General features: G+C 38.8%; 2 long non-coding RNA genes across 4 annotated transcripts; both read left to right on the top strand.

Moving 5' to 3' along the window:
• On the top strand, nucleotides 1-26,226 carry LOC146440003 (uncharacterized). Of its 2 annotated transcripts, XR_014851003.1 has the most exons (4): nucleotides 1-1,659; nucleotides 2,371-2,576; nucleotides 3,264-4,809; nucleotides 23,679-26,226. It is a non-coding gene; the product is annotated as an uncharacterized LOC146440003 (long non-coding RNA). The 2 variants fall into 2 exon arrangements; XR_014851004.1 differs by lacking the exon at nucleotides 23,679-26,226 and adding an exon at nucleotides 5,967-6,775 and having other exon boundaries at nucleotides 1-2,576; nucleotides 3,264-3,305.
• LOC146440004 (uncharacterized) lies at nucleotides 14,680-23,672 on the top strand. Of its 2 annotated transcripts, XR_014851006.1 has the most exons (4): nucleotides 14,680-15,846; nucleotides 16,567-16,631; nucleotides 20,498-20,674; nucleotides 21,116-23,672. It is a non-coding gene; the product is annotated as an uncharacterized LOC146440004 (long non-coding RNA). The 2 variants fall into 2 exon arrangements; XR_014851005.1 differs by having other exon boundaries at nucleotides 16,567-20,674.
• Nucleotides 26,227-26,610: the final 384 nt, after the last annotated feature.

The following is a 26,610-nucleotide window of genomic DNA, read 5'->3' as shown; positions in this document are numbered from 1 at the left end:
AACATGCTTTTGAAAAGACAAAACTCATATTTGCCTGTATTAAGCATTTCTACTGAGCAAGGAGCACTTTGCTAGGAGAGGCTGTTTGGTATAGGACATGAGGAATTAGCCTGATTATTTAGTCAAGTGCCCTGTTCTGACTCTGTCACCAGTCTTCAGCATGGCTTTTGAAACCAATGTTCCCACTTTGGTCTTCCAGCTTCAGCCTGGCATTTGAGACTAATAGTATTGATTCTTCTTTTTACAGCAGTGTGAGATCTACAGGTGACCAATGCTTTGCAAATGTGTTCCTTTGTTGGTAGTATTTTGTCTTATTTGGAAATCTTCTAGCCTTTATGTCCCAGCTCAGGTGATAAATAATGAAGGAATAATCACATAATTTTCATTTTACGTATCCAAAATGGTGTTATGAAGGAACTAGAAAGCTTCATTGCATGTTTTGCATGATTACTGGTGAAAGCAGACCGCTTTAGAAGAAGGTTTAGAACGAAGTACATTCTATGAATATCCTATTCCAAATATATTGCATTTTCTTGGGCCAGAAAGGGCTTGGCTGCAGCTGAGAAGTAGAGGAATGAGAATAGAATAAAGAGAACAAAAGCAAAGGAAAAGGCAGACAGAAAATGTGAAGAAAATAGGACAAGAACAACAGAAAATAAGAAAAAAAAATAGGCTTAGATTTTAAGCTAAGTGTTAAGCTTTTCCTTTCTAATCTGATGGCTTGTTTTTGCAAATCTTTTTGATGTCTTTGAAATTGATTATTTAATTAAAATTTCATCCTAGTAATAGCTTGAGGTTGCTTCTTGATAATTTACAGTAGTAATCCTATCTTTCTCTGATAAACAGTGAGGCTTTTGGCCTCAGAAATTAGACCAAAAAATTATTATTATCTGATAAAGGGGGAACTTCCTCAAGCTATCATTATATGATTTATAAATCTTCAGACTGCACTAATAACTGTCCTGTTTTACCTTGTGAAAGGAATAAAAATATATGAGATCTTGCTATGTCGATCACTCTCAGAGGCAGAGAGAAATTTCTGGGAGAATCTTACAATGCATCATTGTGGTACTTAAAGGGAGCTTACAAGAAGGCTGGAGAGGGACTTTTTACAAGGGCTTGTAGTCATAGGTCAAGGTGGAATGGCCTAAGCTGAAGGGGAATAGATTTTGATTAGATATTAGGAAGAAAATCTATAATATAAGGGTGGTGAGGCACTGGAATAATTTGCCCAAAGGGTTTGTGGACTCCCCATCCCTGGAGGTGTTCAAGATGATGCAGCTCTGAGGAGGGTCACCTCTATAATTAACAAAATGCTCATAGCTTAGTTAATACGAGCTACAGATTTATTCTTCCCATGTGTGATCTTTCTGACAGAAGTGAATGTCAAGGCAAGGTGTCTAATTTTCTCTCATATTTTGTAATGGATTGCATTTTCTTCTGTCACACCTTTAAAAGACATATTTGCATAGATAGAATTTTTCTAATGTCACGGGTCTCACTTTGTTTGTATTCAATTCACCCCCATGGTAATCCTTTATGACATAGTACTGCAAGGTGCTGCACAAACCTGGGGAGTTCCTGAGCAATGTCAGTTTACATAGAAACCAGCAAAGTTAAGGGCAATTTGCTACCCAAGGAGACCTTTAGTACTTCAGAGTTAGTTAATCCATTTGTCTAGTAAAATAAATGGATGAGACTGGGGAGGAAAGCATCTTACCTGTGGCTCCCCTGAGGTGTATCTCTGCTGCAGTCACAGGGCTGCAGGCTGGCTGCTTTGGCACAGAGCTCTGCATAGCTGCAAAACCTGTCTTGGAGGGAAAACAGCACCTGCCAGCAGGGTTGACATGTTGGGCATGCGACAGAGTTTCAGAAAACATCTGCCAAATCCAATCACTGGTAGAAGGTAGTTTCTGAATCTGACAAAGCACAGTCATGAACTGAATCCAAGCGTGTGGTGTTCTTGGGCCTTTTGGGACTTGGGCCACTCTAAGTATAAGCAGAAATAAAAAAAATCAGTCTGGACTAGCAAAATTTCTTTGGTATTTCATCTTAAGAAGCCCCACATGGACTGTAATGTCCTGATCTGCTGCCCCCTGTCCCAAGGTAGGCAGCCAAGCCTAAATCCATAGTTCTTTATAACAGGCACCTCACTAAGCCTTATTTTCCTGCACCCTCTCCACAGACAATGGAGAAATACTGAAATCTCTCATGTCCAAGTTGCCCTTGAAGCTTTTGTTGTGTAAGTAAAATAAATGATATGAGGGAGCATTTCTAGGTGCTGCTGCTGCTAACTAATTCTGTTGATGTCTTAGGATGGACCTGTCACAGTTTTAGCCAATGCTAATGCCCTTTTCATGTGTTCAACAGCCTCTGAGTACAGTTTGAGCATCAGCACCCTCAACAGATAATTTCCAAATGGAAGTTTGGCTGTGCCCCTGTTGTCAGTGGTGAGAATGTTCAGCAATGTGGCTGCAGGCTGCAGAACTCAAGCTAAGGAGAGCCACAATCCCTTTGCAAGTGTATTGACCACTGAATTTCATGGCAAAGTGTGGCCACAAAACTTTCAGTTTCAGGTGCTGTACAAGGGACCCTGATCTTCTGAAATGTGATTAGATGGAGACAGCAAATGGCATAACCAAATCAGACACTCCATGTTCAGCATTTCCCAAGCTTAGCTGCAATATTGCAGCTTTTTTTCACTTAAACTTTTGTTTCTGAGAGTAACCCTTATCTTTGCAAGAAATCTGAGGTATCTCCAGAGACTACTAATAAATTTGTTAATATTCAGATAACATTTTGAATCTTTTTATGCTCTTTTACATCAAAGAAGGTTAACTCTTCTATGTATAACCTCATGAGTTTTGTTAGTTTTAAGTATATGCCTAGCCTTGTTCTTGGCTTTAGTAAAAGCTGAGCAACATTTGCAGAATCATGTTTAATGAAGCTTTGGCATTTAAGGGTATTGCAAATGCAAATAGCATGGCATGAAAGTAATATTTGTGTGTTATAGGAGGTGAATCCTGAAATACACTTAAATATAATAGTATGACACCTGGGCTTTTCCTTGAAGTTTACCAATATCTGCCAAATGTTGGGTGGGGAGGGGAGGGAAAGGGAAAAGAGAAAGACAACTTTAGTGTGCAGGTATTAATGAAAATGGTCTACTTTTGCACCTAAAGTATAGAACTCGGTCTTTTTAGTTGTTTACTAATTTTCTACTGTTGGTTTTCACTTTGCAAAAAATCTTGTTTTGTACACAGTCAAAATGCAGAACAAATGTGGAGAAAGGCAAATGAATTCATGTGAGTAGCTTATCCAGCCTGTCCTAGATACTAAGGGTACATGTATAGCTTCCTTGTAATGTAATAATTTGTAATTACAATATAATGTAGAATTGTAAGAGTCTAATAATCTAATATGACAATACTACAACATGTATGTAGGGGAGCATCTTTTTAAACACAGGAATTAGTGGTATATAAAGCATAAAAGAGCACAAAGGTTTGAATTCACCAGACATTTTAAGCTGGGTCCTGAGTTACTTTATGCTTTTTTTAGTCTTACATTTCAAATACCATCGTACTCTGCTTCAAAGTCAAGTTAGTGCTGCTGTATATAAGCACGTTCCTTTCACCATTTTTGAATATGGGGGCAGCCAATTTTGTTGGGGGCAAGGCTCTGAGGAAGGATAAGCAGGAGTGCTCTGGTGACCTTGTTTGTACATGCATACATTCTCTAGAGCATGTCACTTCTCATTTGTCCCAGTCACACTGCTCAAATGCAGTATCTTCTTTTCCCACTGTAGCGTGAGAGAATGCAGATGTCAGGACTGCTGGCCAAGATCATTGTTCCAATCATGGAAATTCACAGTTTGCACCTCTTCTTGAACAGCTGTAGGATTTAGGATGACCTGGCAGTTTTCATCTCCCTGTTATGAATTATTTTCATGTTCACTGTCAAGCCATGTGTGTGTGTGCAGGTGTTTGTCTGTGATGGTGGGACAGCTAATGGATCACTGTTTGGAAATTACTGCTCAGGCTAAGCTTGCAAAGCAATTCTAGCTAAAGATAACATTTAGCTCTCCTCACACTGCCTGCATGGCCCAAATACATTTTCAAAGTGTCAGTCTTGATTTCTATCTTTCTCTCTGCCCTTCCTACCCTCTGATGCATGTAGCGGACACCATGAAATGGATTTTTCTTGCATTTGAATTTCACTGATTCCTAAATCCTGTTTGCCCGGAGGCAGAATGACAGCGTGATTTCCTCCTTTTCCACTTGGCTCTTAGATGTAATGTTCAGGACAACAGTATATCTTGGCACTTAAATATGACCAGAAGTGCACCCCACTATGGCCAGTTCTTCCTTCGTCATATTTTCCTTTAATATTTTCATAAAAACTTCACTACTGTTTCTTGTACCCATTCAGTTCTGGCTGCTTTGTGTCCTGAGCCACTGCTCAGATCATCTTGCCTACCAAGAGCAGAAAAGGAGGCTGTGCCACAGAGCTGCTGCCAGCCCAGACAGCTGTATTGATTGAGAGTGTGAAAAGCTCATCCCACCAAACTGACATCATGCTGTTCCCACATCTCCTCTGAACTTCTGATTGTTTGTTTTCTTAGTTTATGTCAGAGGCACAAAAAGGCAGAAGAGCTTTTGCTGGCTTTGGATCAGTGCCAGTGCTGGGGATGGTGCCTGGTTTTTCATATGTAATTGTGGTTACAGGGTCTTCACCCCTGAAATTAGGTCATGTGGACAGAGGTTTTGAATAAAATCCAGAAACAGTACACATGCTTTTACGTCAAAGGTAAGCACCAGATTCAAAACTACAATTTTATCTCCTTTCTTCTTCCTCCACTCAAAGGGCAGCTGCTTGGTCAATAAATGCATTTTGTTTTATTTTTTAACTCCAAGTCTCTCTGGTGAATAGAGTTCTCCCATTTTTTATGTGACCGGTTTACAGCTACCTTGGCAAAGCTAAGTAGTTCAGTGCCTAGACTGATGTGGTCTCCAATGGGGATTTATCAGAAGGAGAGAGAGGTCTTCTCAGAGCATTCCTGAAACAATGGAATTGTCCTGCTTCAAAAACATGGTTATGGCACCTGCTGTCTTTTGAGGGCAAGGCTAGAGGGAAAACTGCTCTCTCTTTCAGGAAAGAGCCTACTAAACATTTGCCAAGGAGGTGGGAGAAGCAGACCTGCTGTCCTGTAACCTACTTCTTTCTAGAAAGACTTTCTTAGTACTTTGCTACAAGTTATTTAAATTAACGAAGGACACTTTCTACATTCCCTCTTAATGCTATATCATGGTGCCAGAAAGGCATCAAGATTCATTATCTAAGAGAGGGAGAGGAAGAACCTTGACAAGGGAGCCTCTTAGCCATGCCATTTACTGGTCCTTGCTTCTATAACTGGTTATTTTGTCAAAGACAGCATGGAGGATAAATGTTACAGACATCTGATCAAGCAAAGGAAGTGGGTGATGCCTGTGATCAGGGAATTGAGCTTTTGTTTAACTTAATAAAAGGTCAGAGGCCTTTTAAATTATTCCAGGTACAAAGCGAGTTGTAAGGAAAGTAATTTTAGCCTTTGGTACCAATCTTCAGCCAAATACAACTAAATGAACCAATGTGTGGTTTGTTGATTTTGGCTTTTTTTTTTACTCTAGTTCTTGTTCTGAGGCAGCCAAGGAAGATATATGGAACAGCTGGATTTTTTTAGTATTTTTTCAAGAACATAAAGTGCATTTTGTCTGTGATTGTTTTGGTGCGGTGGGGATTACCAGTGCTACCTTTATGCTGAGTCAAAGTTCATTCTTAGGAGGCCTTCAAACTGTCTAGTGCTTCAGGGCTTCTGTTGCATGTATTAATTTTAAGTGAACCCTTCCTCTAATTATAGCACAGCCACACAGCAGTTCTCTGAACTCTGTATTAAACTTTGTGTAAAATCCTCATTGTCTCTGTAGGAACACAGCTACCAGGAAACTCAGGGGACAGCCATGTCAGACCTTTGAACATTTCAAAAATTGAAAAACAGTGTGCTCTGAGGAGCCTGCATAAAATCTTGCACTTGGATTCAGCTGATGTTACCATGTCGGCATGAATTGCTTGAGGGAGGAGAGAACAGCAATGCTATTCTATTTCTAAACACTCTCTTTTACATTTGTTTAGTTTATGCAGCATAGTTGCATTTCAATCTATGCAGTGTTATACTGTTGGCATGCTGCTTTCACTATTCACTTAAAATAGTGAATATAAAACAGGGAAAGTAAACTGCGGCAAGGGGGACAGATGGAATTCTTCCCCTTATGTAAAAAATACAACATAATGAATATGTATGCAATCACTTTTTTACTGTGACATACAATGAATAGGTCTTTGTGTCTCTATCATAGCCCCCTAAGATGCTACAACCTCACAGAGATTCTTACATAAATCGAATGATGCAGAAGAATCTAATGTCTTCTCATTAGCAAAAGGGAAAGATGCTCCTTCTTGCAGGGAGTGGCAAAAAAAATATCCACAGTTTTTTTTCACTAAAAATATTAAAGCTTTGTCAACTAAAAAAAACAGAATGCTGTACTAAAAACAAGTAGCCTAGGAAGGAAACTAAGTACACTTCCAACAACTGCTTTCTTCTACCCTCTATCAGTTCGTCTGCAGCAACCATCATCCAAATGGCTGAAGGGCTATTTTAAATCTCTGCCTGAATCTCTTTATTATCTGATTTCTGTATTAATTTACAAAACCTGTGAAAGAAAATGTTATCACACAAACTAACAGTAGGATTCACATTCTGCAATATTTCCCAGGAACCTGGAATCTTATTTTGTAAACAGCTGACGAACTTATATGTAATAAAGTATTTGATCAAGTAGTTTGAACAGTCAAATACAGTGAAAAGTTCATTAAATAGATCCTAATGAAAACATATGTTGTCAGAAAAGAGCCTTTAAGTCAGTGTGTATATTTGAATACCTCTGAAGCACCATTTGTATTTACCAGCAATTCAAAATAAGAATTTTCAGTTGAGTCTAGTGAGACAAACATCGATCTCTTTTTTTGTCGCTCTATGGTTGGGAGATCTGAACATGAATGATTTTATTTTCTCTATAAAAATTTGTTCAGAAAAAGCCAATTCCTAGACCATTGATCCAAATGAAATTCAATAATTGAATAAACAGTAGCTCATACTATATCCTCTGAAATATCTACGCATGGCTCAGGAGTGCTGTTGGAAAAGTTGGACTTTAAATGATTTGTGGACTAAATTTTTCCTCCTGTGCCTACCTTGTACTGCCTGTGAACCCACAAACCTAATGCCCAATAAGTTGCTTTAAAGCAAGTGTGACAGGTTCTTATCTAACATTTAAATCGTGGGACTCTGACTAAATGGAGCATAGTTCTTACAATTTCTGTTCCCTGGCCATTTTCTGTTTGTCACGCTACTGTTTATGTGCATTTATTTTAGAATCTACTGTTCACTGTTTGGTTAAGTCATAATTGCTAAGCAAATACATCCTTTCAGTTACCATAACACTGAGCTATTGTTTTGAAAATTTGTGCTGCTTAATTTACAAATCCAAGATTATTTCATCTGCTATCTTTTCCAGCAACACAATGGGCTTTGCCAATCATTGCACTAAATTTGCTTAAGAGATAAGAGCTAATATGAGCTCATTCAGCTTTGCCATCTATCATGCAGTAGCATTGAGGGTCCTTGTTAGTATGCAGTATAATTAAATGTTGTCCTTGAGGAGTTTACGTATTGCTTATTTTCATTCTCCTGTTACAATGGGAAAATTGCTCCACCTTATAAGCTTCATCCCTACAGTCCCATATCCAAGATGTGTTTATTTACCATATTTTAAAATAGAAGAGATATATTCCAGGAGGTAAAAACCTTGTAAATATATTTGCTTTTAACTGAACAAAAGAGGTGGTACCATCATATGTACCTGAGGGGCCAAATGCTGGCAGTGCTCAGTGGGTCAGACCATCCCTGGAGAGCCAGCCCTGCTCCTGCTCAGCTGCTGCAGCATGCTGAGACACCTCCAAGGCCAAGCCAAGGAATGAAACATCAGCAAGGTCCGTGGGCCAGGCACAATCCTTGGTTTGTCCTCAGTGCAGCTGAAGGCACAGGCTCCAACTCCAGCACAGCTCCCAGGTGGAGAGACCTTGGCTTCCCACTGCTCTTGCTCACACAGCCTGGCCACATCACCTCAGAGCTGGGCTGAGTGACCACAGCCAGACCCCAGGAAGGGCAGAGACACTGCAGAGCCTTTTGATGCTCTCAGGGCCCCAACAAAGAGTAGAAACAAAGACTGCTGAGGGTGCCTTAAAGTACTGTAGTGGCCCTGTGTTTTGGAGCATCCCAGAATGATTCCCACAGTGTTTCCATAGGAAAGTAGAGTGGGTGCTAACTTCTCCTGAGTAAGACTGTAAAGCCAATGACAATATTAAACTCTACCTGTATGTAGAGATAAGAATGTCTATAATTGTTTGGAAGACCACATTTCATAGGATCATGGAATCTTAGGATCATGGAATCATAGAATTATGAAATCACAGGATCATAGAATCAATCATAGAATGGCTGGAGCTGTAAAGGATTTAAAAGGTCATCTAGTTCCAATCCCCCTGCTGTGGCAGGGATACTTTGCACAGGACCAGGTCACTCAAAGCCCGTCCTGGCCTTGGACACTTTCAGGGATGGGGCATCCACAAATTCTCTGGGCAACTTGTTCCACTACCTCACCACCCTCACAGAAAAGAATTCCTAATATTTAATCCACATCTGCTGTCTTTCAGTTTCAAGAAAGTTCATTTTGAGGGACACAGAGTGATAGCCTTAACCTATTACTACATGCACTTGTAAGAAGTCCCTCCAGCTTTCTTTTAAAACCCCTTTGAGTACTGGAAGGCTTCCATAAGTTCTCACTGGTGTCTTTTTCAGGCTGAACAGCAGCAGCTCTCTCAGCCTGTCTCCATAGGAGAGGTGCTCCAGCCCTGTGATCATTGTTGTGGTCCTTCTCTGTACGCCGTACAGCAGCTCCATGTCTTTCCTATGTTGGGGGCCTCAGAACAAGATGCAATTGTTATGTTAAAAGTTCATTGACTATTTGAGTTGCTTTGCTTTTAGAAAATCAGAATTTAAACACACACTGTACTTCATTGTTTTTGCAAGCACAACCCATATAGGACTAATACAGTGTGCAAATACAATTTACTTACAGCACAATTTTAAAGTATTTTTCATTTTGTGTCAATACTGAGGTCTATTAATAATTTTTACACAGGCAATTTGTATAAATATATATAATTTATTGTAGTTTCATACAACATTAATTTGCTGATTAAAAGCAGGGGGAAAATGAGCAGAGAATTGCACAATCATTAGTTTATTGAATGCTTTGAGAAAAATTACTATTATAGGGAATGATGTAGACATGCAAGATTGTGTTCAAATCCACAGGAAAAGCAAAACAAAATAACACAAAGAATAGATCTGAAAAGCAGCAAGAAGATCAATATGAAGTCACAAATCCATGGTGTATGAAAACTTCTGGTTCTCCAAGTGATCAAAGAAAGGGCAAAAGGGGCAGAATTTGCAAACAGGAAGACCATTCCATTACAATGCCCTATTCAAAATTGTTTGCAGCTTCCTAAGAGAGAATTTAGCCTCTTCATAAGGATGCTCATTGAGAACCACCCTCTATTACTGAGAATTATGTATAATGTACCATCAAATAGCAAGACCATAAAAATTGAAGAAAAACAGAGCTGCATTTTTAACTTTAGCCATAGATTTTCTTCTTCCTTTGTACCTCTTAATAAACTAGGTAGAGAATCTTAAGTGCTCCTGGAATATATAGGGTCAATTTTTGTGATAATGTTTGCCTAAGTTATGGAGCAGATGCCCTGGTCTACAATATTTAGAGGTTGTTACTGGAAATTAACCCCTGACACCCCTCTGTCAAACCAGTATGACAAAAAAGCTAGAAAATAGAAGTGCTGAAGCAATTTACAAGTATGTGTCATAGTCTCCTAGACACTGTCAGAAAATATTCAAATCCATTCAAATCACATGCCTTTAAGTAATAAGGAGAGCAATAAAAGGAGTTTCTAGATTTTCACAAATTCTTTCAAGTAAAACACTAACATATCTTTGACTTTTCTTGGTAAAGGGTTTTCAGCCACTTAACAAAAGTGGGGGAAAAATATTAATTACTTCTGCTATCTGGTCTGAAGAAGTAGGAAGGTCACAGGCAAAGCTACAAGATAAACTTCACAAAAATAGAGTCAGATTTTTCAGCTATTTAGCAGGGAAGGACAGGATTGTGACTGCACATCATATAGCCTAGGCCAAGAGAGGAGTGTGTTTCTTTTACTCCTTCACTGCATGGTCTTGTTTAAATATGTCCTTTGAAGCCATAATTTTGGGAACTCTTTCATACATATTACCTTCTGTCAATAGTTGGAGCAGAAGTGACACAAGAAGCTCTGCTTTCCTTCATGGCTGTGCTGGATGTGAAGGAAGTTACTGAGGCTGCTGCTTTCCATCACCTCCTCAAAACAGAAGCAGATTTGCAATTAATTACCAATAATCTGTTTTCTGGCTTTCCAGAACAGTGGAGATGTGCAGTGTTTTGTTTTTTTTTTGCTATAGGTGTGTTATGAAATTACAAACTACTCTTCCTCAGCATTCAGGAGAATCCAATATCAAAGTCCATCTGGCATCTTCCTTATGAGCATTCTTCTGAGAACATCTGTTTAAAGTGCCTGCCTACCTCAGCCACTTGTAGGTGTTGTTAGTTGACTCAGATTTTCACACAAGACTAGAATTATAAAATTTGCTGAATTTTACATGATAAATCCCAACTTTTAGACAGAAATTGCCTCAAAACTGACTGGAAAATACATCGACAGTCCATACTTTAGACCTGTCAACTGATGCTTTTCACCTTCCTTTTGTTTTCTCCATAAGATGTCAACACGGAGCTGCTGTCCCTCAGAGTGGTGTGCTTCACTTTTAGGCCACCTGTTTTACACATATGCTAAGCACAGCTCTGAATCAGGGTCAAAGTCTAACTGTATTTTAATTTATATGTGCTTTTTCACCTTCCTGAAATATCACCTTGTTTTTAAAGCAGTGTGTTTACAATGGAGACTGAAGAGATTGTTCCTTCAAAATGTTAAGAAAATTTCTAATTGTATCTTTGAGGTAAAGGCTGCAGTTTTACCCTTACTTGAGATCTGAAGATTTCAGGGTTTTTTTGTTGTTTTTTTTTTTTTTTTTAATATTGCCTCAATACCTTCCTGCTGATAGTTTTTCACAAAGTTTATATCTCCCAGGACTCTCAGACACTAGCCTGTTTTTGACACAAATTCCTCACTTTGATAATTAATTTCTCCAGGTGAATTGTTTTAGGTCCCAATTTTTTGAAAGCTAATTAAATAATAATGTCTCAGATATCAGGAGCTTAATGGAGGGTTTCCATCAACTTTGCTGTATTATTTTTCTGTTTTATTTCATGGGCAAATTGGAGGTCCAGTTGCTGGAGGGTTACTGTCAATTGTGGGTCACAGCTTCTGTACAGCTTCTTAAAAAAAAAAAAAAGGACAAAAGCCCATAAACCAAACCTTATTTTTCCCCTTCCAAGAACACAACTAGTGAGTTTGAGCCAAGAATAGTTAATTCTTTTTCTCAAGGATGATAGGTACGTGATATGAACCAGCATCGCAGTTGGCTGTATAGTTCCGTAGGTATCTCTTTTTTCAGGTGTATTGGCAGCTCTGTTTCTCAGTGTTTACAATAGCACTGAGAAACTATGGAAGTGTCTCAGTGAGAGAGGAAATGTCAGCTCAAACTGGGGCTCACATTGATTCAAAAAAATTTTTATGAGACTAAGATTATGGTAAACAGGGATTTTTTTCTCCCGATAGAAAAAATAAAGTTATGACTAATTTCTTCTGTCAAGGAATATTGTTATTACAGGACAGTGTCTATACACCATTTTAAAGAATAACAAGCTTTAGTTTTAGATGGGACTGGTCATTTTTTTCTGGATCCTGTGTCCTAGTTTGTACATAATTAAATCAAGGACAATCTAAATATGCCTGTTATATGCGAGCTCAGATTCAGTCGACCTAATGATCATAAATATATACCTATTCATACTGCTAGACACAGAAAACTCATAGAGGCTCCTTCACGTTGGAGAGCCTATACCTCATCTATTTCCACAAGGCCCAAGGATAAATCCCAAACATATAAAACAAACTGGGACCAATAATACCAATGGGATTTGTAGTAATGCAATATTCAGATCTCCATGTGCTCCCTTTGTTTCCCCGCTCAGTGTACCATTGGTTCATCTTGAAATATGCTCTGCTGTACCTGAAATCTATTGGTGGGTTCCCTATGCCTGTCTTCCCTTCAGACTCCCCGGGACTGGCTCTGGGGGAGACAGTCCCTCCCCTTCCTTTCCCTTTATAAGGCGATGTCCAGATCAGCTCGAGGTCTTCCATCTCTGAGCTGCTAGCACCTGCTACCTGCCCGGTCTGCCTTCCCCCTTCTCCTTCCCTGCAACCCCCTTTTCCCCGTTACCCCAAATAAACCTCCCTAGCAGAACAGAGATGGAGTCCAGTTCTTCCTTCACCTTACTTAATTTCCTGCTTGAATTGACGTGGTTTGGAGACTGACGCCATGCCGCAGAACCTCGGGGGCCGGGCGCCCCAGATCCGGTGGGATTACACGGACCAGGGATGCCGGACCAGGTGGGAGCCGACTCGTGCAGCCCTCCCAGCCCATGCTACATCAGGGATTTATAAAACTATCAAGGTGAATTGATCATTAATGGTAGTTTTTTGTACAATACAACTACTATCTGAATGTAATTTATAGACTGTATGTCATATGAAAAGGTATATTAACACAATTCAAATTAATTATAGTTCAGGTTCATTAAATTATAATAATTCATATAGGTTAACATAACAGGAACATGAAATTAATGATGAAGGGTTTTTTCTGTCATGTATTTGCTACCCTCAGCTGAAGCTACTTCAGCCACAAGAGGAAGGCATCCAGGATTTCAGATTGTTTTCAATATATTCACCTTCTGCTGACTCCATGAGAATTATTCCTATGCCTTCTTTATAATGCTATTTCTGAGAGTTATCTGTGTATTTCTGTGTGGTTGATGTGATCTCATGAGCAGTCAGAGCTCATTTGTCCATTTTTCTGTGTTTTCAAAGCTAAAATTCAGTTTTTTCTCCTTTCCATGAATCCTAAATTTATGAATACACTTTTAGAAGTGCTTAGGCAGCAGCAGCCATTGTAGAAATGCTTTCAGAACTGCTTGATACTGAACACTTCCAAGCATCTAGGTGCTTAAAAAGGAAGGGAGCCACCTGAAAGCTTTGTCAGAGGCTGTAGTAGTTTTGCCCTCTGTCTCTTTGACAGCCTGGCCAGAGGCAATGACATTCCCATGCCAAAAACACAGGAACTGTACATATTCTATTAGTACATGTTTGTATTTAACATCTTTAACTCTTTTATATAAAAGAAACTTCTTAGTTTTTTTCATTTCAATAGAAATATAAACAAAACCAAAAACATAAATGCCTTTTTGAAAATCTTTGTCATTTTACCAAAATCCACTAATATGGAGAAATACTTATAGAGAAGTTTATAGGTGTTTCCCAGTCAGTCAAGTACTAAGTCATTCCTCATTAACCATCTAGGTTGGATTAGTCACTTTTTCAGTCTCCGGTATATTTTTTCCAGTGGCATGGGGCTCCTTAGAGGAAGTCTGAATATTAGCAACTTTTCTTTGAGCTGTCTGCATAAATGGGCAAAGAGATAAGGATTATGTGCTGAGATTCTTTTAGTTTCATGGTTGAGTCCATAATCCCGGCTATCACAGGCAAGCACAATAAATTTGAAGAAGGTAGATAAAACCAGCATACAGGGGTTTTGTCATTTCTTCCACCTCCACAGTCGGGAGCATCCACAGCCACTCTCATCAGGGCTGTAGGTGTGCCCTACCTGGCTACAATCCTTGCCTTCTAACAGGACAGAAGCTAGATGGGAAAAAACACTGATCAGAATATAAGACACATGATTCTGCCTTAGCCACAGATGCAGACTACACATTCAACCGGTCTTTTCTATATCCAATATTCATTAAAAAGATAATACTTAAAAGCTGATAAATTAGGAACCCAGTGCCTTGCCTTACCTTGCTAGTTTTATACACCTTATGCCTGGATGGATTAGCTAGTCCACGTTAAATTAGGATATAAATTTCAAACAAGAGAAAGCATTGTCTCTTAATACACTTCCAGCACAGACTTCAAAATAAAGTTTTAGCATGGAAGGAGATTATCAAAAGCATAGATTTGAGCTGGGCATCATTAGCTTAAAGCAGGACAGTTTCACTTGACCAAGATTCTAATGAAAATCTTTCTGTTATCTACTATGTTCTTGAGCTTACTGTTAATTTTCATGGACTTTATATGAGCCATGGAATTTTACATTTTCCCCAAGCATCCTGCAGACAGTTTTTCTATAAAAGCACATGGGAATCAGCTGACCAGGCTCTTCCATTATCTGTGATATAAGTGCACTTGACCTTTCAAGAGTAACTATTCTCACCTGCTAAGACGAAATAACAGTATTCTGGTTCATTCTCTTTGGAGATCTCCAGAGGAGGACCAGCCTTGAAATACGAAGAGTAATTGCTGGTGGATCCCTTGAATCACACAAATTAGGTCGATATTGCACCCTTAAACACCTTGTTCTCTTGTAGAATGCTATGTGTCATGTTTCATGCCATCACTCTCTGCTTGTTTTACATTATGTCTTCATCCTAGATAGAGAAAGTAAAGTCCAGTGCTGAAGAGATTGTTTCATTCAAGTGTCAGCAATTGGAAGAGAAAGGAAACTCAGGGTGTTGAAACTTTTTTATCTCCAATAACCATTTTGTATAATAGAAAAATTCTGCTTTCAGAGAACTTTTTTCTTCTTAGCCCACTCCCCGTGTTGCATTGGAAATGTTTCCATTTAGGTAGCCTTTGAGCTACCTACATTTTTAATGCGCTTACAACAGAACTTACTCTCTACAGAAGGTTGATATCCAGAAAGTAACATTGGAGAGAATCTGCTGAAATAACTTCCCCTACTCTGACAAGCTGAGAGAACCCCTGGCCAGTTCTTTAAGATGCATTCTCTGTGGGAAAGTGTTTAGAGAGCAGAGGAATCTGGCTCGCATTCATTGTCCTTGTTTTAAAAAGTTAAAAAACACTGCCATAGAAAGATACTGGACTAACAACTGAATAGAGCTAATATTGGGGCAGAAACAACATTTAATAAAACATCTTTCCATTGCAATTTCTTGGGGCAGTTAATTGTAATTAAGTATTTAGTAAAATAAATTTAATTCTCTTATTATTACTATCATTGTTACTATTATTGCTTTTGAATTTTTTGCTATCTTGATAGATAGAATTAACTTGCTTCTTTCCTAACAATCATTATCACTGAGTGACCTCACAAATGGAGGGCAACAGTCAGCCTGTACATGGAATGAGCTGACAACTGCCATCAAGTTTGTTATTGAAGTAGAATTACAGAGTTCTTAGCAATGGAGGCATGTGCTTTCCATCCCACTGAAAGGGCTGTTGGGGGGAGTGGTGACACTAAATGCAGTCTCACTAGAGAATAATCTCTTCTGGCAGGCAATAATCAAAACTCTTTGGCAAGCAGCAAGAAGGATCTTTAAGTGGCTCCTGAGTTGGAGAACAAGGCTGTTAATGACTAATCTATTTCCAGACAAAAAGGTACAAGTCAAAAGTCCTCAAAGTCAAAAGATGCAAAAGTGTTGCTGTGTTGTCCTCCAACACATTGGGGTGATTGAAGATCCCCATGAGGGTCAGGGCATGTGAAGGTGAAGACAGGGCTCCTGTCTGCCCATAGAGGGCCTCATATACTCAATTTTTCTGGTCAGACAGCCTGTAGCAGATCCCCACTGCGATGTCACCCACCCCTGCCCTCCCTGTAATCCTGGCCAACAGCTCTCAGTCAGCTCTTCATCCATTCCCAGAAGAAAATGCCCTCCAGCTGGTCAGTGACATAAAGTGCAACTCCCCATGTCTCCCCTGCTGTCCTTCCTAAAGAGTCTGTATCCTTCTATTTCAACACTGTAGTCATAGCAGCCATCCCACCACATCTCCCTGAAGGCAGTAAGATCACAGCCCTGCAGGCATGTGCATGTCTGCAGCTCCTCTTGTTTATTCCCCATGCTGTGTGTGCTTACACAGAGGCCCCCAATGGAGCTGAATTATTGCAGTGGTTGGAATGACCCTGAGATTAGGTCACTTGGTTAGAGCATTGTGCCAGTAATTCCAAGGGCCTGGGATTGATCTCCTTATAGGTAATTCACTTAGGAGTTGGTCTCAATCCTTGTGGGTCTCTTGTAGCTCAGAATATTTGGTGCTTCTCTGAATTCCTGTGCTACTCTTCAGGAGCTCTCCCACTGACCTGTGATCTCTATCCTCTAGGCATCTATTGCTGGCCCTGGCATCACATTGTTGGGATTGGAATGGATTGAGGTTCCGCTCCCTTGGTAACTTTGGTTTTAAGCCCTCTTGACCAGCTTGGCAAGTCTGTGACTGAAAATAACACTTTGTCTTCTCTGAGAGATGGACCCCATCAGCCCCATATAGAACAGGTTTCTCAAAATGAGTCCCATGGTCTAAGCAGCAGAACCCCTGGCTGTGGTGCAAGTCCTGTAACCATTTTTTGGTTTGCCAGACTCAACTGCTCCTCTCAGACCCATTTCCCTTTGACTAGGAGGATTGATGGAAAACCTGCCTGTGTTCCAGAGTCCCTTTCTGCGGCTCTCAGGGCTCTGTAATCTTTTATACTTGTCAGAGTGCTCTTGGCAGTATCCCTGGTGCTCCCATGAAACAACAGCAGCACATAATAATCAGTGACTGTATAACACGTCAGTCTCAGGAATGACACTGACATGAGCCCCTGGTGAGCAGCACTCCTCTCTAGACGGCACACCAGATCAGTAAATGGGCACTTCTGCACCTCTAGGAATAGAGTTGCCAACTACTATTGCCCATTACCTTTTCTTTGTTGTGCTCATTGTTACACAGGGAGCAGATCAGGCTGCCTTCCCAGCTCCAGCATCTCTCCTGAGTTACGACAAGGAAGTTTGTGTCGTCCTTACCCTGTGTCTTGGCATAACATTCTTTGTATTTCAATCTTCAGAGTTATGTTACTGTTACCATCATTAGGTAAAGCCCTAATATACAAGAGATTTAATAGAAGGACCTTCCATTCTACATGCAAACAGAAAGAATCAACTTTCAGCACACTTACTGCACAAAAATCCCCTTGATTAGATGTGTAGTCATAATTGCATACAGATCAAAGTGCTAATCATCTTGGCTGACAGCACCAGTGATGCAAAGCACTAATATTCCATCCAATATTCCCTTTGAAAAATGTCCTCTGACTATGAAACACAGACATGCTTTGCATTTGCTGGCCTAATGTTTTTGGAGGTTCATAGAGCTGTATTTCTATCCTACAAGCTTTTCTTGGCAGATGTTTATCAATCAGCCTCTTTTCATTAAGCTGGCAGCCGCTGTAAAAACCATTAAATCTCTGAGCAGTTCTGTCCTAGGCAATCTATCCTTCAGTGCAGGTCTTTGCAGAGGTGCTTGTACTTAAAATTCCTTAAAGTACCTTAAAGTACCTAAAATTCGTGGCCCAAAGCTCTAATTCTGTAATGATCTCTCTGTCCAAAGATTCCTGAACCAGTGAAGAATTCATTAGTTTGGCCTTTCCCCATAGGAAGATTTCAGGAAAATAGGAACTAATGATAAATTAAGTGATCTGGGATTCGGAGAAGCAGTCAAGGAAGGAAAAAAATAGTAACAATATTTTTGCATGTTTAGAGGGAAAAAAGAGAACTCTAACTTAGAGTGGTCTTAGGTGTGTTCATGTCAATGATAAGATGGCAGGTGTGCTGGAAGAGTACTGTATTTTTTGGTACTCCATTCAAAGACTTGGTTTCTAAACAAGTCTAAAAGGCACAGCACTAAATCAAGCATCAGCAAAACTCAGAGCTCCTGAAAGACACTGCTATAACCAGGCTTGTGGGCTTTGTTAGCTTGAATTCTTGTTACAAGTATTTCATGATAAAAAGTTGAAAGTGTTTCCAGAGAAAGGAAAAAGCCAGGAGAAAATAAAAACATGAAAAATTAGAATATTATAAGGATGAGAAGGTTGCTGTATATTCATTAACAATCTAATTATCAGGATAATGAATTGGGTCACGGGGTTATTTAGTATATGTGAAGATTGTTATGATTTAATAATAGGCAATAAAGAAGAAAGCTGATACAGCCACAATTGTCCAAACATGTGAACAAGACTAGTTTGCATTAAAGAAATAATATATTTTATTAGACCAGTTGACAGAGCTTGGAAAAAGCCTGAGCCTTTCCTCCAGATGAGAAGCAAGAACTTCCCTTGTCTGATAAGCACAAGTGGAGCAGAGTATGCAGCTTGCAAGAGAATAGGTGATAGGATCATTAGGTCCCAGTCTTGGAAAAGAGCAAGAAATATCACCTAAATCATGAGAAACATTGAGAAATTACTTCAGGATCTGAAGAGAAGGAAGAAATTTTATTTATCGCATTGACAAAACTATATTTCTTTGGCTCTATGACTTTAAGTATCTGGTAGAATTATGAGTTTTAGTTCCCAGGTTTGTATTTTGAAAGTATTTTTTAAGCTTCCTCTGAGTATCAGGACTGAATTGTCAAAGATAAACTAGCTGGCCTGCGGAAAAGTTTTTCCCAGTGGTAGCTGTATTTTTATGTCCTGCATCGATTGCATGTGTGAATTCTTTTTAATACACAGTGGGTGAGTGTTTTTATCCAAGTAATGTCAGGGATGCCATTTTGTGCACTAAATGAAAATCTAGAATATATTTGTTTAGGTGTTTACTGTGAGCAAAACCACTGTGATCTATTTGCTGTGCATTATTAAATAAGATAACCAAAGATCAGAATACTTACCTCAGAGAAATCCGCTCCCCAAAAGTACTGATTTACAGATACTCTAGTGCATTTGGTCCGCAAAGAGCACTCACAAAACCACCTTCATCATTCTAAAGATGATAGTCACCAAAAATAGGTACTCTTCCAAGCAAATAAATCAGACCTGAATATTGTCATGACTTGCTACGGTATAAACTAAACATAATAGAACAGACCCCATTGACCATACACCTTCCCATAGACAAAACATTTTGCTAAGCAAATTTCAATGTATATTGGGTTTAAAATTGAATAATGCACTAGACTTGAGCTTTTTCTATTCTGCACTCTGTGTAATCAAATCATTAAATATGTACAACCTATTCTGGAAGAAAACTCATCCAGAATATTCTCTGCCTCTGTCACCCTCCCTACTCTCCTGAGCTTTCAAGTACTCTTCCATATCTTATCAAACTTCTCATCAAAAGCAATCTTTCCATAAATGACCATACATCACACAAGTGGAAAAACTGACAGCACAACTCCACAGGTGCCATAATAAATGTTCCACCAGACTGAGTCTAGATCTCTTTACTCAGAAAGTCCTGACTCCAAGTTCTCTTCCTTTTCAGTGATATTCTCCTCCCAGTCAGTCTACCCAGGTTTAGCCTTTCCCCAAAGGACTCATTTTTGTTGACTCTTATTTAGTATACGTATGATCATTTTCAAAATTCCTACTTTTGTCAGCATCCTTATCAAACTAGCATCATCCTTGTGTTCTCTATACTTTTCATGTGAGTGTTTTGTTCACAGCATCCCATGCAAGAACATAGGAACAAGAGTCTGTAGTTCTGGCTACAGGCTTAGCAGATGAGTGAGGAAATGATGAGATTAATTGGTTTTTATGCAACAATGCATAAATACTCACTGGAAGAAGTTGTCCTGGGCCATCTAACATCTTTTTAATCCAATGTTTCAGTGATCTTTTACCATGTGTGGTTTACTTATACTCTCACACACTTGCAGTGTAGCTCCTTTAGTATTACCCTTTCTTATTATAATAATTTTAACTGGAAAGCTGCAGAGCACTTTGTGCTTCATAATGAAATAAGATAAAAAATATATTTGAGCTTCAATTCAATCAGAAGCATTAGAAGGATAATGAAAAGCCTTCTCACAGAATCAGCATGAAGAGAAAAATATAACAAGGTTTTTACTAGAATTTCAAACTGTCTTCAGATGCAGTTTAGTAGATCAAAATCAGGGAAATGGCTGTTCAAAGCATAGGAGCAAGAGGGAGGTTGCCTTAGTTTTTAATGCAATGCACAGAAGACATTGAACAGGTAGGTTACCTAGAGGCAACTTTATTAAACAACACAGACTAGAATGTTCCAGCAGGACATATCCCCATGTCACCTTTTTCTTGTAGTACTATCTATCTTGTTTTATATGATGCCCATAGAAGAGCAGCAGAGTTGGTGAGGGGTTTGGAGAGCAAGTGTTATAAGGAGCAGCTGAGGGAGGTGGGGTTGTTTAGCACAGACAAGAGGAGGCTGAAGCAGGACCTCATGCTCTCTAAAACTACCTGAAAGGATGTGGAAGTGAGGTGAGTGTTGTTCTCTTTTCCCAGGTGGCAACTGATAAGAAAGAACAGCCTCACGTGGAAGCAAGAGAAGTTTCGATTGGATATTAGAGAAACTGTCTTTACCAAAAGGGTTGTCAAGAATTAGAGCAGGCACCCCAGGGAAGTGATCCCTGGAAATACTTAAAGAATGCTAAGGGACAGTTTTTTAGTGGTGGACTTGACAGTGCTTGGTTAATGGCTGGATTTGATAATCTTTTCCAGCCTTTATTTATTAGTTTGTTTTTATTTATTTATTTTTTTATTTATTTCCAGCCTTTATTTATGAGTCTATTGATACCAATATATCAGTGCTTAACATCCTCCCATCAGACAGTATGAAGAATAAAAAAATCTTTTTTTTTTACACTAGCTGCAATAACCTGCTTCCTAGACATTCACTTTTGCAAATACTCGCTGTTGCAGACTGGGAGAGCATGGCTTGCTGTCCTGCCCAGGCAGAGGAGCCCTCTTTCCCACATTCAGGAGGAAGTAGCACATCTTGAAATTTAGTAGTAAATACAGTGAAAGGAAATTGAATAAAAGCTTGGAAAAGGGAAATATTTTCCCTGCCTTGTTAGTCCATGCAACTATTGCTTATTTCTCAAGCTTCTATTGGGGGAAATTTTCAGCAGAAATTTTCAGCTTCACAATGCAGTGAAGCCCAGTTAGGATGTTGCTGCAATTTATAGTTAAGAGGCCAGTAGGAATGTGAGCTTTCTGGACAGTTGGGGACATTTATTGCTCCAGCAGCACAATTTGTCTCCCCACAGGCATAAAAATAATACAGAGAATGTACTGCAGTTGTGCTGTCACATAAGCTCTTGTAGAAGGTGGGATTGAGATATCTTTATATTAAGAGTAGTAGCCAGCCTTAGAGAGATGAACTCCTCTCTACTTTCTCCACAACAGAAAAAGGCAAAATGGGGAATTTTGGAAAATTGTTAACTCTTAGTATTTCTTGTTTGTAAATGGAAAAATTTAATAATTGCCACAGAACTACGAATTCTAGTATTTTCTATATTTCAATCTATCTTCCTTCTGCAGCTCTCTTTTGTGTTGGATTGGAAATTCAAGAGTCCCAGCTTCAGCTTACACTCCAGTTACAAAGAGCGGAACATTTATAATATTAATTATTTTTCTCATTCCAGTGTTCTTAGGAGTTTAGATCAAGAGAATTCTTTGACATTTGCTTGCCTATATCTATCAGAAACCATAAATAAATTCAATGTTACAGAGCCCTTAATTGTTTCTGACTGTTGTTGTTTTGCAATAAAAACAATCCAATACCTGGCATATTGACTAGGGAGAGAATTTAGTTTTTCAACCAGTCCTGTTTAGGCAAATCAAAATGGGGGGTTTTTTTGAGGGCAAAGCGAGTTGCCAAATCTCATTCTGTTGCAGTTTGATGGAAGGCTGACCAATGCTGCAAATGAGATCAGGTAGAATCTACCTATCTAGTTATGACAATAAATGTATGGGAGTTTATCATATTATTTCTACTGGAAGGCAATTCCAGAATCTCACCCTAGGCTAGGAATATGTCTTTTTAATTTTCATTCTAAGTATATGATTTACATATACCTTCTTCTTGCACCAATATTTCCTTTGTTTAGATAAGCATTTCTCCCCCAGTTGTGATACCTTCTTGATATGTCCAGACAAAGCAACAAGTTTTGTATGGATTTGTCCCACTCTCAGACTTGCTTTGAGGCTAAAGAAGCCACCTTCTAGTAGTTGTTTGTCTGAGAGGGTCTTCCCATCTTTTCTTGCATCCCTTACTTTTTCCCGTTGTATCTTTCATTAAAATGAGATCAGGCTTCCTACCACCTTGCATTAATTATAGTCTCCCCTACTCCTCCCCATTAAATACCAGCCTCAGGATAAATGTGAAGTTAAAGCCTGAAATTCATTTTCTCTGAACTTTTCTGGCAATTATCTAGTCTCACTTGCGTGTTCAATGACAGAAGAGTAAATTTTCCAGAATTGGCAAATACAATCTTTTCTGTAGAAAATGGGAAACTGCTGCATTTTAACTAGCCAGACTTCCTTAACTTGTGAGCCTGTCTCCCATTCTGGCCTCACCAAATGTCTTTCACAAAAATTCATTTTTACATCAATTTTTATGTAATTCTGGATACTAGTGCGTAGTCAAGCATGAAGTAAATCTTGAGAACAGGACCATCACCTTACTGAGAAATTCCAAAATTCTGGGGAGTTGTTTAAAACTTTGAACTTTTGGTGGGGAGCAGTATTTCTAGGGGACAAAGAAACCTGATCAAATTATGATATACTGGATTAGATTAAGGTTTATTCTGCCTAAAGAATTACTCAAAATGCCACGTGGAGAGGTCAAGGCTGTGTCTTTTTTTGGCTATCAAGATCACATGATTCAAAGGATTTGGTTTTGTAGGTTTATATCCTGATTAAAAATTTGATTTGACTGCATCATCAGGCTTTATTTTCTACATAATTTTGGCCTTCTAAGTTACAAAGATTCATCAGAACTGGAGTACTATAAAATAGAAATTAAAAAAAAAACCTATCTGTATAAACTGTGTATTTCTTCCCATTTGTGGTGTAGAATTGGGGGCCCATTATGATAAATTGTACATAGGTTTTGGAATTTCAGCTGTTATGCATATTCTTCTCTACTTCACAATCTGTTCTCTCTTTTGACTTTTGTCCATTACAAAGATCAACTAAGTAATTTAGTCCACAAACTGAGGAAATAAATGGTACCATTAGAAGTAGCAAAATTTGTATGATACCAGTTTATCTGTATTTCTACTATATGTTTTATGTAATGACCTTTCCATATAAGTAATTTCAAAAGACGTTCTCTAAAATGAAAATTGTATCCCACAGTGTCATTTTTATTTGCATATCTGCTACCACTACTGTCATTCCCATGGTGCTGATGGGTTGGTTTTTTGTTTTGTTTTCTTTTCCTTGGTCTGCTTTACAATATCTTTATTTTTTATTTCAGGCTCAAAGTACAAATATTAAATTTGTCTGACTAAAGAATAAAGATTGTTGGTGACTATGCGTGAGATGCTATAGATCCAGTAACACTGGAAATGTTATAGAATGTTTGTAATAGAAGCTGTGGGATGGTTTTATGTCAAACATGCAAAACAGCAATGACACTGAAAAGAAAAACATCTTTTAGAAATTCACCGAGAGATTTCAAGCGGATCTATAACAAATGAGGCAGAAAGCGTCATCTGTCATGAGAAAAAAGTACTTGAAAGGACAAGGGTCTTGCAAAGTGCTGATTAAATGTAATATGCTACGTGACAATGCACAAATGTGAAATGCTTCAATGAAGAAGATGAAAAACAGGTCCTCCACTGCATCAGAAAAGCAGATTATTCTTGCTGAGGTCCATTATCATTAAAGTTGTTAGCACTTCTGTAACAAAACATTAACAAAAAGAAAAAAATAGGCAAATAATACTGTGAGAGGGATGATCCAGGTTCCAAGTGCTTTAAAAGACCAAAAGCTCTGAATTACTTGCATTCACCAAAAATGATCTCTTTTCTAGAACCACTTACAAGAAGTCAGCAAACCTAGCTCTGTCTGGGAAGTATAATGAAAGATGCTAAATAAAAGGTTCAACCATGAACCATATCCATCACAAACTGGAGGTCAATTTGAAGTAATGCTTCATATTATCCCTACCAACCCAGGAAAATTTATTTTCTATCCAGGATAAATTTGACATAGATTATCTTGTGCTACAAAAGAAAGAGTTGAAAGCAGCCAAACCAAAAGGAATAAATAGCCACATAGTTTTACGAGGACCTGATTTACAGACAGGAGTTGGTATTAAAGTACAGATAAGTTCTAGTATTCTCTACTTTCAGTTCTGAATCAGTGCTCAGTAAATTTTCATGCTGAAGGATTAATCAAATTCATTAGCTAGGACTGGAAAATTGATAATATTTTGTCATGACAGTTTCTACAGTCACTTGTGAATAAAGAAATCCACGAAAGCATCTGACATTTATCCAGAAGTTAATAACTATCAGTGTGAAGTTCATTGAATACTAAAAGAGATGGAAGAGAAACTACAGTTTATTCACTAACTGGAGAAACTGACAGAGCCCTGAACTTCCAGAAGCTTGACTTGAGCTTAATTCACTCCTATGGCCCTGTCTTAGGACAATGTCTACAGACCCAGGAAGACATTAAGCTCAGGGGAACATCCCTCTTATGTAAATGAAACACAGTGCTCAGATGCCATTCATTGCACTGGAGCCTGAAACATCATTAGTAAATTTTTGGAAGGTTAAACAGAGACCAAGAAGCATCATAGTGTTGTTTCTCCCAAAAAAGTCTCCAGTGTTGAAGAAAGGTTGTAATGCTTGTAATACAGATCTAGAAAAATCCAGGATCACAGAACGTCTCTAGTTAGAAGGGACCCATAAGAATCATCAAGTCCAACTCCCTGTTTCTCACCTAAAACTAAAGCCTATGACTATGAGCATTGTCCAGACAATCGCTGAATTCTGACAAGAGTGGTGTTGTGACCACTTCCCTGGGGAGCCTGTTCCAGAAACCAACCACCCTTTCAGTGAAGAACTTAATGGCAAGCCTGAACTTCCCCTAATGAAACTTCATTTAATTTCCTCTTGTCCTGTCTGTGGTCACCAGAGAGAGCAGCTCAGCACACCTCCACTCCAATTTCCACCCTTGAGAAAGTCAGTGACTGCAATCAGGTCACCCCTCAGCCTTCTCTCCTCCAGGCTGAATAAGCCAAATTACCTCAGTCATTCCTCATAAGTTTGTCCTCAAGGTCTTTCACCATCTTTGCTGCCCTCCCCTGGAAAAACTCAAATGGTTTGGTGTTTTCCTTATATTGAAGAACCAAAACTGACAGTACTCAAGGAAGTACTGTACTGCACCAGAGCAGTGTAGAGTGGGAAGAAAGCAAACGGAGGTGACATTCTAACTATAGTTCATGGACCAAAGAAGGAGAATCTGTTACAGATCCTTCCTTGCTTCTATCAAAAGTAACCCAGACTGGATCACATTACATTTTAAATTCTGATCTATTGTGTTGTCTCAGTCAGACAAGATAGAACAGGCTACCTGCCTGCTCTCTGTGTCCCAGCACCAAAGCTGCCTTTTATCCTTCTCCACTTTGAACCAAAGCTGCACAATGCAACTGTATGTTTGACACAGATAACGATGTAGGGGTAGCATGAGACCTCTAGAATATATCTCCACACTTCATTCTCAAAATTAATACCTTGTGCAACATCTGCAATTTCATATCTGAGATGTTACTTTTTGTAAACTGTGCTAAGAATCTAGTTGAATTATCTACTCAAGGATAGTGGGCAGATGTATCAATGCTGAAGTTAGGCTTCATAAAATCATGTATGAGACCCATCTCTACATGTATGGAAAGAATTTTTTACTCCAGTACAAGATGATTACCTTGTTGATGGTTTTCACTCAGAAAAGGCATTTCAGTTCATCAGCAGTGATGATGTCTGCCAAATAAATGTCAATGTTGTAATTTAAAATTGTTTCTTTTCATTAATCACATGAATTTCTGTGACTGCATGAGCTACTGACAAAAGAAAACGTTCTGGTCTTCTTACATTAGTATCAGACTGGGATTAAAGTGGCCTTGAGAGAACAAGGCAGATTACCCCCTTGCATCTCTCAACTGTATTGGATTTTTTCAATAAGTTAAACTAAACATAAACCATATCCAGTGATAATCTAATAGTTCCTTATACCAGCTGTTCCATTTCCTAAATGTGTGTCTCAATTTAGCTGGGATGTTCAAGCTCTTTGTGAGAATTGCAGTCTTTCTATGAAACAGTTAATACTGATACTCAGATTCTGGAAGGCATAAGGATATTCATTTTACAACTTTTGATGGCTAGACAGTATCAACATGG

This window comes from Lichenostomus cassidix, chromosome 3 (genome assembly GCF_008360975.1).
Source record: "Lichenostomus cassidix isolate B80296 chromosome 3, HeHo_3.0, whole genome shotgun sequence".
NCBI lineage: Eukaryota > Metazoa > Chordata > Aves > Passeriformes > Meliphagidae > Lichenostomus > Lichenostomus cassidix.
Note: the sequence above shows the minus strand (reverse complement) of the source record. Positions and strands in the feature narration are given on the sequence as shown.